The sequence below is a fragment of the Elephantulus edwardii genome, unplaced genomic scaffold (genome assembly GCF_000299155.1).
Source record: "Elephantulus edwardii isolate Elephantulus edwardi_28Jun2011 unplaced genomic scaffold, EleEdw1.0 scaffold00015, whole genome shotgun sequence".
In the NCBI taxonomy this organism is placed as follows: domain Eukaryota; kingdom Metazoa; phylum Chordata; class Mammalia; order Macroscelidea; family Macroscelididae; genus Elephantulus; species Elephantulus edwardii.
Genome location: NW_006399765.1, coordinates 6,820,042 through 6,830,677, shown reverse-complemented (window position 1 = coordinate 6,830,677; position 10,636 = coordinate 6,820,042). Strand labels below are relative to the sequence as shown.

At 40.6% G+C, this 10,636-nt stretch overlaps 1 protein-coding gene across 2 annotated transcripts in view; it reads right to left on the bottom strand.

Annotated features, from left to right (window-relative positions):
* RALY (RALY heterogeneous nuclear ribonucleoprotein) overlaps window positions 1–10,636 on the bottom strand; it is a 20,844-nt gene that overhangs the window by 9,006 nt on the left and 1,202 nt on the right. The gene's annotated exons all lie outside the window — the stretch shown is intronic.

The window sequence follows — 10,636 nt, the reverse complement described above, 5'->3', positions numbered from 1 at the left end:
TGCTTGGGTGGCAGTTATGGTCTCTTTGGGGTTTATTCCCAGTAGTGGAATTGGTGGGTCAAATGGTATCTCTATTTGCAACTTTTTGAGAAAGCGCCACACTGCCTTCTACAGTGGTTGCACCAACTAGGTTGCTTTTATTATACTATGCATGGGTTGAAACTAGTTGAGGGCCAACCTGATAGTAGCTAACAATAAAATCATTTCAGAGGCTATAAGCGGCATGGGTGAAAAGCTCTCCTCAGCTTAGGACGACTAGAAACACCACATTATTAGCCTAATATTTCTATGCAGAAGAAGCTCCTTTCAATGAGTTGGAAAAGAATGTGTATAAATTGGGGCAATCTATGTCCATCACCCCTCCCCTTTTCTCTTAAAATCTTCTTTGCCTAGGAGCTTTTATATTTTGACCAGCAGGTGGCACTCTTTTCAAGGAAACCGTTAAGTTACTCACAGGATTTTTCTGATTCGGGGAAATAAAACTACAAATTCAAGCCTTGACTTGCAATACTGAGAGACACTAGGGGAAAAATCTTGAATGATCCAGAAAGCATCAAAAGAAAATGGATAAAGAGAGAAGCAAAAAAAAAAAAAAAAGAAAATGGAAGGGAATACAGAAAGTTACTGTACAAAACAGAACTTGTCAACCCTGAAATATTTCCGGAAGTAACATGGTGATGAGAGAGGTTCAAGCTTCACTGAAGGCATCAGCAAAAAATAAGGGTCAGGAATCAATGGGATATCAATTGACATGTTTCAACTAAAAGATGGAGTCTTGGAGGTGCCCAATAGTCTCTGCCAAGAAAAGATCCATATTTGGTGCCATCTCTAAGAATGGTGATCCAATAGAATGTGAAAATTATTAAACAGTATCATTAATATCACATACAAGCAAAATACTGCTGATTTTCATTCAAAAATGACTAGAACAGTACACTTACAGAGAAGTGCCAAAAATTCAATCTTGATTTAGAAGATTCCATAGCACCAGGGCTAACAATGCTGACTATATCACACAGATCTTGGCTGAAAGCAGAGAATAGTAAGAATGTCTGTGTTTTATTTACTATGTAAAGGCATCTGACTGTGTGGATCATAACAAATTATGGCTAACATTGAGAAGAATGGGAATTCCAGAACACTTAATTATGCTCATATTGTCTACACCTAGACCAAGAAGCTGTTACCCAAATAGACCAAGAGAACACTGCATAATTTAAAATCAAGAAAGGTATGCATCAGGGTTGTATTCTTTCTCTTGACTTATTTAATCTATATGCTAAGCAAATTATTTGAGAAGCAGGACTCTATGTGGATGGGTACAATCTTGATGTAAGTGAGAACTTGAAGCATTTAATGCAGAAGATCAAGAACTACCAGCCTTCAATATGGACTACATCTCAACATCCAGAAAACAACAATCCTGGCCACTGAGCCAATAGGCAACATCATGACAGATAAAGACAGAAACTGTCAACAATTTCGTCTTACTTGGATCCATAATCAACACCCTTGGTATCAATAATAAAAAGATCCGAAGATGTTTAGCTGTCAAGGACCTCTCCAAAGTCCTGAAAAACAATAATGTCAGTTTAAAGACTAAGGTGCACTTTAGTCAAGCCATGGTCTTTCCAATTACCTACTGTGCATCTGAGAGTTGTTATTATATGCCAGTCACTTGTGATTTCGACAATAAAGATGATAGGCAGAGTGGTTCCTTTGAATTGCAGTGTTGGGATACAGAGTATCCCATGAACTGCCAAAAGAAGAAAGAGATGTCTTGTAGAAAGTGTAACTAGGGTGCTTCTTAGAGGCAAGGATGGCAGAATCTTCATCTCACACTTGGAGCACATTGTAAGAAGAGATGGTTCTTTGAAAAGGGACATCATGCTTAGAAAGGTTAGTGAAACAGAGCAAGACCTTCAACGAGATGGACTGATGTGGTGACTACAGCAATGGATGTGGGGGGGATCAGGATGGCACAGGATATAATAAGTTCAGATCAGCTTTATATAGGCTCACCATGAGTTGTACCCAACTCAACAGCACCTAACAACAACAGGATGGATTAAGGAGTTCTAGTGATCTAACCTGTAAGGAGTTGGGAGGTCTAGTTTAAAGGTAAGAAGTTGGTTGCATTGCCAACCCAAAGGCATGCAGTTCAAATTTATCAGTTGCTCCTAGGGAGTAAGATGAGTAATCTCTTTTCTTAAAATTTACAGTCTGTGAAAACCGGCTGCAGGGTCAGCTATGAGTTAGTTCCAACTCGACAGTACATAACAAAAACAGTTTGTAGGGAGCGATGCCTCAAGGCTTCACCTCTCTGGCAATTCAAAACTAGTTACTCTAGAAGGGGATGATGGTAATCTTCTCCTGTTATTTATAATGTTATAAACACAATCGAAGATCAACTATGGGTTGGTTCCAACTCAGTGGCAATGAAAGAGCTGGGCTTGCAATTGACATCCATATTCTGGAGTCAGGTCCAGAGGGTGCCATCACTGCTAGTAAGGGCAAAATAAGTTCTCTCTGCTGGGAGTTCTGTGCTTTAGGAACCAGTGCCATTAAGAAAGAAGGCACTAGGGTCTGCTCTACAATTGGCTGCAATGGGGCAGCATCTTCCCTTTGTAGTCTAATAATCTACATTCACTAAACAGTGAGGAACACAAACAGATGAAGCATGAAAGCCTCTGACAGTCTGGTATTCAGCAGGAGATGCTCGAGGCATAGTGCTTTCCTTGTTTTTCTCATTCCTCACAGTTCTCTCTGCTAGCTCTTCTACCTGAATGACAAATAATTCAAGAGAGAATTCCTCATTCACTATAGAGCACACAAGAAGTTCATTAGGTCCCTTGTGAGCATCTCCCGAATGATACAGCTCAAGATCATGAAGTTCCAGCTAAGAAAGATGCCTGCTACCTGCATTGGCTGGAGAGAAGCAACCAGATCTAGGGTGTGGACTGAGAAAGAATAGAGAGATGGCTGAGGGATATGTTGATGCCTTCTGGCTCTGGCACTGACTTGGCAAGGATATGACTGTTGCTGGGTTCCTTCAGACTTCTGCCAGAAACCTCTAATGGCATGGGGCAGGAATCACTTGGTAAGTTCCTGCTGTACTTGAAAAGCAGCACTTACACCTTGGCTTGACTAAAACCCTTCATGTTTGGCCCTATCCAGACTTTCCTCATCAGGAATTTGAATCAAAGAATATAAAAGAACTTTGTAAACTGTTGTCTTTTAAATCTAGAAATTGCTCTGAGCTTAATTAAGTACTCTTCTGCTCTACTAATTACTGCCGTTACTATTTGTGGGTTTATTCTATCTGTGGGTCAAGATCAAACTAGAGTATATCCTGGACTATGCCAAGAAAAGAGGGAGCCAGAAGATATATATTACAAGAGGGTCCGTTTTCTGATCATAGGGAAGAGACAAGAGAATGTGAAAGAGTCAGAGAGAGAGAATGTATGTATGTGTGTGTGTCTCTCTCTCATTCTCCATATTGGGGGAATCCCAAGTTGGGGCATGGTCCAAAGACTTGACCCTTGAATTCTCTCAATATCCTTTTAATGTCTGCACACATCTCTGGAATCAGGCTTAGGTACATATTCTCTAAGCCCAAGGCAAAGAATTTTTAAGGAGTTATGGGAAGAGCTTGGGCAAGCCTTTTGAGTGTGCACATGCATGTCCACAAGGCTTCTTGAAATAAGGGAGCTGCCAGCTGGGGGTGGGAAATGAAAGGAGATAGACTAGCTTTCCTTAGTCTTCCAGATTATGATCAGAGTCATCAATGTGTTGGCTTCATTCAAACCTTTTAAATAATTAGACAGTGGTATCCATTTGTTCTCTTCCCTTATCATGCAAATGCTATAGGCAGGACTGGAAAAACTTAAGGCACAGACAGTGCCAAAAGTATATTAAATTAAGGATGAAGTAGTATGGATAATGCCCCAGGAGGTATTGAGAAAGGTTAGCTGTGGCTCTGCCTTAAGTGCTGGGGCCTACTGGTGGCAGTGGTCCTAAGCATCTTTTCTACTCTTAACTTAAACATACATCACTACAGATCAACCAGTCCTAACACAACTCTATTATTTTTTGGCTCTTCAAGTTCTTCCTCTAACTTAGAGAGGGATCCCTAAAATATACTGGCATCTGGAGGAACAGAATCTGCTTGACTTGATAAATTATCTTCCCCCTGGGCCAAGCTCTGTCTCACTGATTATCTGTGGAATGGAGAGCAAGGTGTCTATATAGCCCCCAGAGGCCTCATGCTTAGTTGTAAGAAGTAGCAGTAGAGGATTGTTCTTGGAGCAAGGAGGGAAAAAAAAGGGAGAATAAGGCTTGTTCCCAGAGACTTCTGTAATGTCAAACTAGTGAGGATCTTAGTGAGCATGGAGCTTATATATTATATATGCCCTGCTCTGAACAAGAAAGAAGAAGAGACATGGCCAGGATGCCACAATCAGTAAGTAGCTGAGCCAGGATTACTCCAGATTATCATGACTCTAAGTAAATCCAGGCATCTTACATTCCATTTTTCCTTTTGGACTGGTAAGAGAACACCAAGAACATCAAAGAGCTAAGAGGGGAAGTCTACATAAGCTGTTTAAGAAGATTTTAGGCTGACTTCCAAGTAAGTGTTACCAACAAACATCTGTTGCACAGAAGCTAGGCCTTCAGGTTAGTAACAATCTACCAAGAATATATATGAGAATCATATTTGGTGGACAATACATCTACATGGACTTCCAGAAGAACAGAGTCTTGGAGAAAGTGCTGCAGAATGCTCCTTAGAAAGGAGCAAGCTGAGATTGTCCTATAAATTTTGGACATCTTATTAGGATGGACCAGTCCCTTGGAAGAGAACACTGTGGTGACTAATTTTCCAAAATGGCTTTCCTAGTCATTGGCTTTTTACTTGGGCCACATGGCTGGGTGAGAACATGGAAAAAAGGTGCAAAGACAATTGACAATGGGATTAATTAGTCTTACTGTCCCACCAGGTTTAAACTGAGCAGGTTTAGTAGCAAAAGATGGGAATCTTGCTAACACCAAAAAAGAAGTAGAGAATGCAATACATGTCCTCTGGGGTCAAATATTCCTTACCTGGTTAGACTGGGACAGAGATGAGAGCAGTAGTGGTAGTGAAAAACCAGAGACTAATGTGAGACAGAGCTGACCTGAGACTGTTAGCCCTCAGAGACAAGGCCTTCATCCATGCTTACTGAAGACCCTAGGCAGGAGATGCCATCCGTAACTGGCAGGACTAAGAGAGCTCACCTAAAGCTGTAGGCTAAAGGTTGAAGGGCTCGCAAGCATACCTGAGAAGTTGTCTTGACTGAAGAACTGTACTCTTTCAACATTAACTGTAGCCTGCTAACTTCCCTAATAAACCCCATAATCATGATTATGGTTCTATGAGATCTGTGTGATCAATGAATTAACAGACCCAGTAACAGAGCCACAAGCGGCCTAGGAAGGACAACTCATATTAGAACTTGTAGAAATAGGTGTGGGGAGTGTGTGGGCATGTCTGATTCCATTGAACTTTGTTTGTGTTATGGAGGAGGATTAGTCTCCCCTGTAGAGTTAACAAGAGTTCAGACATGGCTGCCAGCACATATTCCTCCCCTCCCCCGCTACAACATCATACTTACAAAGTAGAAGGTCAGTGAAAAAGAAGATCCTCAGTGAAACTGAGGAGTGACCTAGTGACTACAACAATGTAACAAAGTGGCTCAAATGGGAACAATTCTGAAGATAGTGCAAGACCTGTAATGTCTGGTTTACACCCAAGGGTCATTATGAGTCAAATCAACTTGATGGCCCTCAACAAGTAAACAGACTTTAAAATGAAATTTACAGCTCAAAATGATCTCCTGAGCACTGAGGAAATGTGGCAAAAAAAAAAAAAAAAAAAGGTTTTTAAATGAAAACTTTCAAATGAAAGATTTCAGGTGGAAACTACACTTTGGAACATAGGAAGAAAAGCTTGAACATGTGGGAAAATGTAACAGGCAAAAAAGGACCAAAAGCACCTCTAATTGTGAACTTTGAATAAGTCATCACAGTAAGAAGAGCCCATAATAAAGTGCCAACAATGTGCTAAAGACTTTACAAACCTCATCTTGTTTAATCTTTATAATATCCCTGCAGGAAGTATTTTAGATAGGGGTAAAAAACAGAACTCAGAGAGGTTAAATAATTGGTTAATAGATCAAAGATAGAACTGGAACCCAGATATGCACAACTCCAAAAGTCTACATTTAGTGATACATTCGGGAAATGTTATCCTCAGCCTATCACATCTGGTCATTGGCCCTTCCCCTTGCCTTCTACAATTTCTCACATTTGCACAGGATTTTAGTGAATGAAATCAGTTAATATTCTTTGTCCTGATATTTCTAGTCTCATCACAGAGAACATGCAACTAAGGCTCAGGAAAGTAAAGTCACCCATCCAGTGAGGCTGAATTCAGGCTCCTGTTCTCTTGTGAGACTTGCTTGACACTCTAAATGTCATTATCTCAATAACCTCCCTAAGACTCTAGCTTTATCATACCATCCCTCATACACATCCAATTCTGCCTAGTCTACACTTGACTTTTGAGATACTCAACTATCAGAATATCTACTCTCTCAACTCTGTAAATTGTTCTGACATTGACCTCCTTCCTCTGGAAATTCTTTGAAATAAGGGGTCACAGTGTTCTTGGTGCTTAAGTTCTAATTCTGTTTAGAGCCTTGTCTGGGCTAGTCCTATTGGATACCTCCTTGCATTACTCTTTAGTGGCCAGTCTTCTCTGCCTTATTCTGGGTGTTTTCAAGAGAAAATAGCGATCAGTGACAGAGAAGGCAGGCAATTAGACTGATCAGTGCCCAGGGCCTCCGGGTACCAGGCAGCCAAGGATGACAGAACATCTATTAATCTTATGAAACCTGCCAGGCCCCTGCTCATTAGCACTGCCCAAATGATCATTACTGGCTAGACAGAACTCATTTCCCAAGAAGTGCTCTTTAGTTCTTGACCATTCTCATTCCCAAGAGAATCATCAGCTCTCAGGAACTGAGGGTTCCTGGATTGGGTGGAAGATTACTTTATCTCTGTTAGTTTCATCTTTGCTCTTTCAACAAGCATTTGAGCATCTTACTCTGTACTGACAAGAACTGCAGAGATGCTAGGAAATAAAGACACTGTGTACATCTATCTGATTTGTACTCAACTAACTTCCTTTGAAGTCTGTTTCTCAACTGTTTTCCAATAACAAAAGAAAATTACACATGAAATAGTAGAAACTACACAGGCTCTTGTATCAGACAAAAACCGAGTATCAATACCAACCCTACAACTTCAGCATGCATTTTAACCTTGTTGGGCCTCAGATTTTTGCAAATTAGGAATTAGACCAACCTTCCAGGACTAGAGTAAGAAGAAGAGAGCGTTAAGTGCCCAGTATAATGGATAACACTAGAAAGTATTTAGATAAGAAACAGGAAAGGCTCTCCATGTTTACTCTCGGTATGCACTCCAACTTTACCTTAGACTCTATGTGGACTCAGGTTATAGATAGTACATGTGACAAACACCCCTTTGAAGTTGTAGGGGTAATATCAAGGAGTGGGTAGGTGACAACCCTGGGCCTACAATTCCTAATCGTTCAGTAAAATTAAAACAAAAAAAAAAAAACAAAAACAAAAAAAACCAACCCTGTTTCCATCAAGTTTATTTCAACTCAAAGATTCCATATGACTGAGGAGGACTGTCTAACAGGGTTTCCAAAATGCTAACCTTTATGGAAGCAGCCAGCTACATCTTTCTTGCACACAGCAACTAATGGGTTCTAATGATCAATCTTTAGTTTAGTAGCCAAGCATTTGGCCACTGCCCTACCAAGCCTGAGACAGAACTGTCCAATCTCTGTAAGTAAGTTTCAACCATAGCAGCCATTTAAGACAGAGAGTAAAGCTATCTCATAGGGTTTCCAATGTTATAATCTTTATAAAGCAGACTGACCCATCTTTCTCCTGAGAAGCAGCTGATGCTGGGTTTGAAACATCAACCTTTCAGTTAGCAGCTGAGCTAGTTAACCACTGCACCACCAGAGTTCCTGTGAATTCAGGTTTAGAGACTACTTTTTATGTCTACTGGTGTATTACTCAGCTTGTCACATCAAAAATGGCTCACAGTTGATCCCCCAGCAGGTTTTCAGAGGCTGTACATTGCCCAAGAGACTGTTCATCTTTTTTCCCATGGAACTGGTGGATTTGAACTGCCAGGGAAGCACTAGAATACAAGGCTAGAGCTCCCTACAGTTCTATTAAGTAGCATAACAAAGAGTAAAACAGTTTTTTTTTTAAATTCTAAGGCTGGTGGTTCTCTCTACTGCACTTGATTGCTCTCACCAATCCCCTATTACCACAGGAAGACTGGTGATCCTGGATTTGAGGCTGATACATCACACAGCTTTAAGAGTCAATCAAACAAGCATTTCTGACCATAAAGGGCCCTTTAAATGTGTGATCACATAAAGGGAACACAAAGGGCCCTTTCACAGATAAAAATATGGTACAGTCCTGGCAATCATTGTGAACACTTGATATTAAGTGTCTATTACATCCCAGGAATAACACTAAGTTTTCAGTGTATATTTTAGGAGGAAAGTGATTGGTGTATCATGCCCATTTCAGGGATGTAAAGGCTTGGAGTGACCTAGCCAAAGACAAGAAAATGAAATGGCAGAGCTGGGACTGACTGAGACCAGAGCTTATGTTCCTGAGACCAGAGCTTATGTTCTCACCTGTGGCTGGGTCCACAATGATCTTATGCTGAGCACAGCCCAGGGTCTGAAGGCCAGCCTCTTCTTCTGTCTTTCTACCTCTTTTCTGACACTTCATGCCCTGTTAAGGGCACACTCTAAAGTCCAAGAGTAAGTCAGCACTTGCTATGAGTCTGAACAATGGCCCCTTCCTCTTCTCTTGCCTTAAGGAGCTGGTTCCTTAAAGTAATAATGTATAATGTGGCAAGATTAGTCACTACTTGTTGCTGTTTGATTACAGCTATTCTTTTCTGTAAATGAAGTTCAAAAGTCATCAAAGGGTTTGTCAATTGTGACTTATGAGCCTCTCCCACACAGAGAAGTCGGGCAGTGACAAATGCCCCTCTCATTCCACCATCAATTACAAGTCGGAAGGTGCCATGTTCCAATTACTGGAGACCTCGATGGAGCTCCTGAAAAACCCGGCCCCAGGCTGCAGCCATTATTCAGGCCTGGCAGGGATGCCAGTGGAGCTGCCCCAGGCCCAAGCCTTACTAGGCAGGAATGGAATAAGAGCATGTTTCTGACTTTATAAGCCAGCCCCCTCCATTCTTTCTTCTAGAATATCTAGTATTTTATCCTAGACATACTACTCAGACTAGTAAAAACATGGGCACCATGTCAAATGACTAAGAGAAATACACGAAGACATACGGTAATGCTGCCAGTTTTGGTGTAGAGTAAGATGCTCAGAAGGGAGAAAAGAGAATGAAATGCTGAGAAAGCAGAGACAAAAAGGATCTTAAGAGATTATCCAGGGCTATCAATTGCTTCACTACAGAATAACTATCTTATGTCAAATCCAGTCTAGATGCTGGAGAACCAAAGATGAATAAAGTACAGTGCCTGCCAGTAAGGGCAAGAGAGCTAAAAAGAGGCCTGCTCAAGGTCACAAAGACAGGGACAGTGACTGGATGAGGATGGAGGTCTCCAGACTTCCAGTGAAGCACAGAAAGTAGAGACAAGGCAGTCCTGTGAGTCAGGTTCTTTACCAAGCGTGAGACACAGTAGTTAAAAGAATCAGCTCCAAATCCAATTCTACCTGCATACTTACTAGATGGTTGGCCTCTGGCAAGTCATTTAGCAAGCAAAGTCTCAGAAAAATGGAAGAAATAATAGAACCTACATCTGAGTCTGAGTTATTGTGAGGATTAAATAACATGTATAAGCAGCACAACAGCAGGCACATACTACATACTCCCAAAATATTACTTATAATAACCATCATATAATCCCCAAAACAACTTTTGAGGTCAACATTACTAATTACATTTTACAGACAAGACTGAATCTCTTTTTAAATTCTGTCACACTAAGCCAATGCCTATCAAAATTATTTGTGGTGAGGATTAGTTTTTGTCTACTTTGTTTTTTAAAACTATTATAATCCAATAGATTTATAATATACACTAAAAGTATAACACTACTACAAAAGTTACAAAACTTAATTTCTATAGTTACTGCAAACCACCAACAATTTGCCATTTGGCATCCATTCAATGGGCTACAATTGCTCTAAGCCATCCTTCACTCATCCAGTCAACCTCTATGAAAAGCAGAACAAATGAAATGAAGCGATTTACATCATTTCTTTCAATTCCTTTAGCCAGATTTCTTTTAGATTCTAATGCCAGAATAATTTGTAGAAACCATCCTTTCCTCCTAAAGTAAAAAGCTGATGGGCAGAACAAAGATGAATTCAAGGCTTTGCCATTGAATAGTTTTGAAAGTGATAGATCTATCTGGGTCATCTGTTTGAGGTCATGCTGCATTCTATTAAGGGAAGGTAATCTAATAGTCCCAGTCACCAGTGTCTGCTTACAA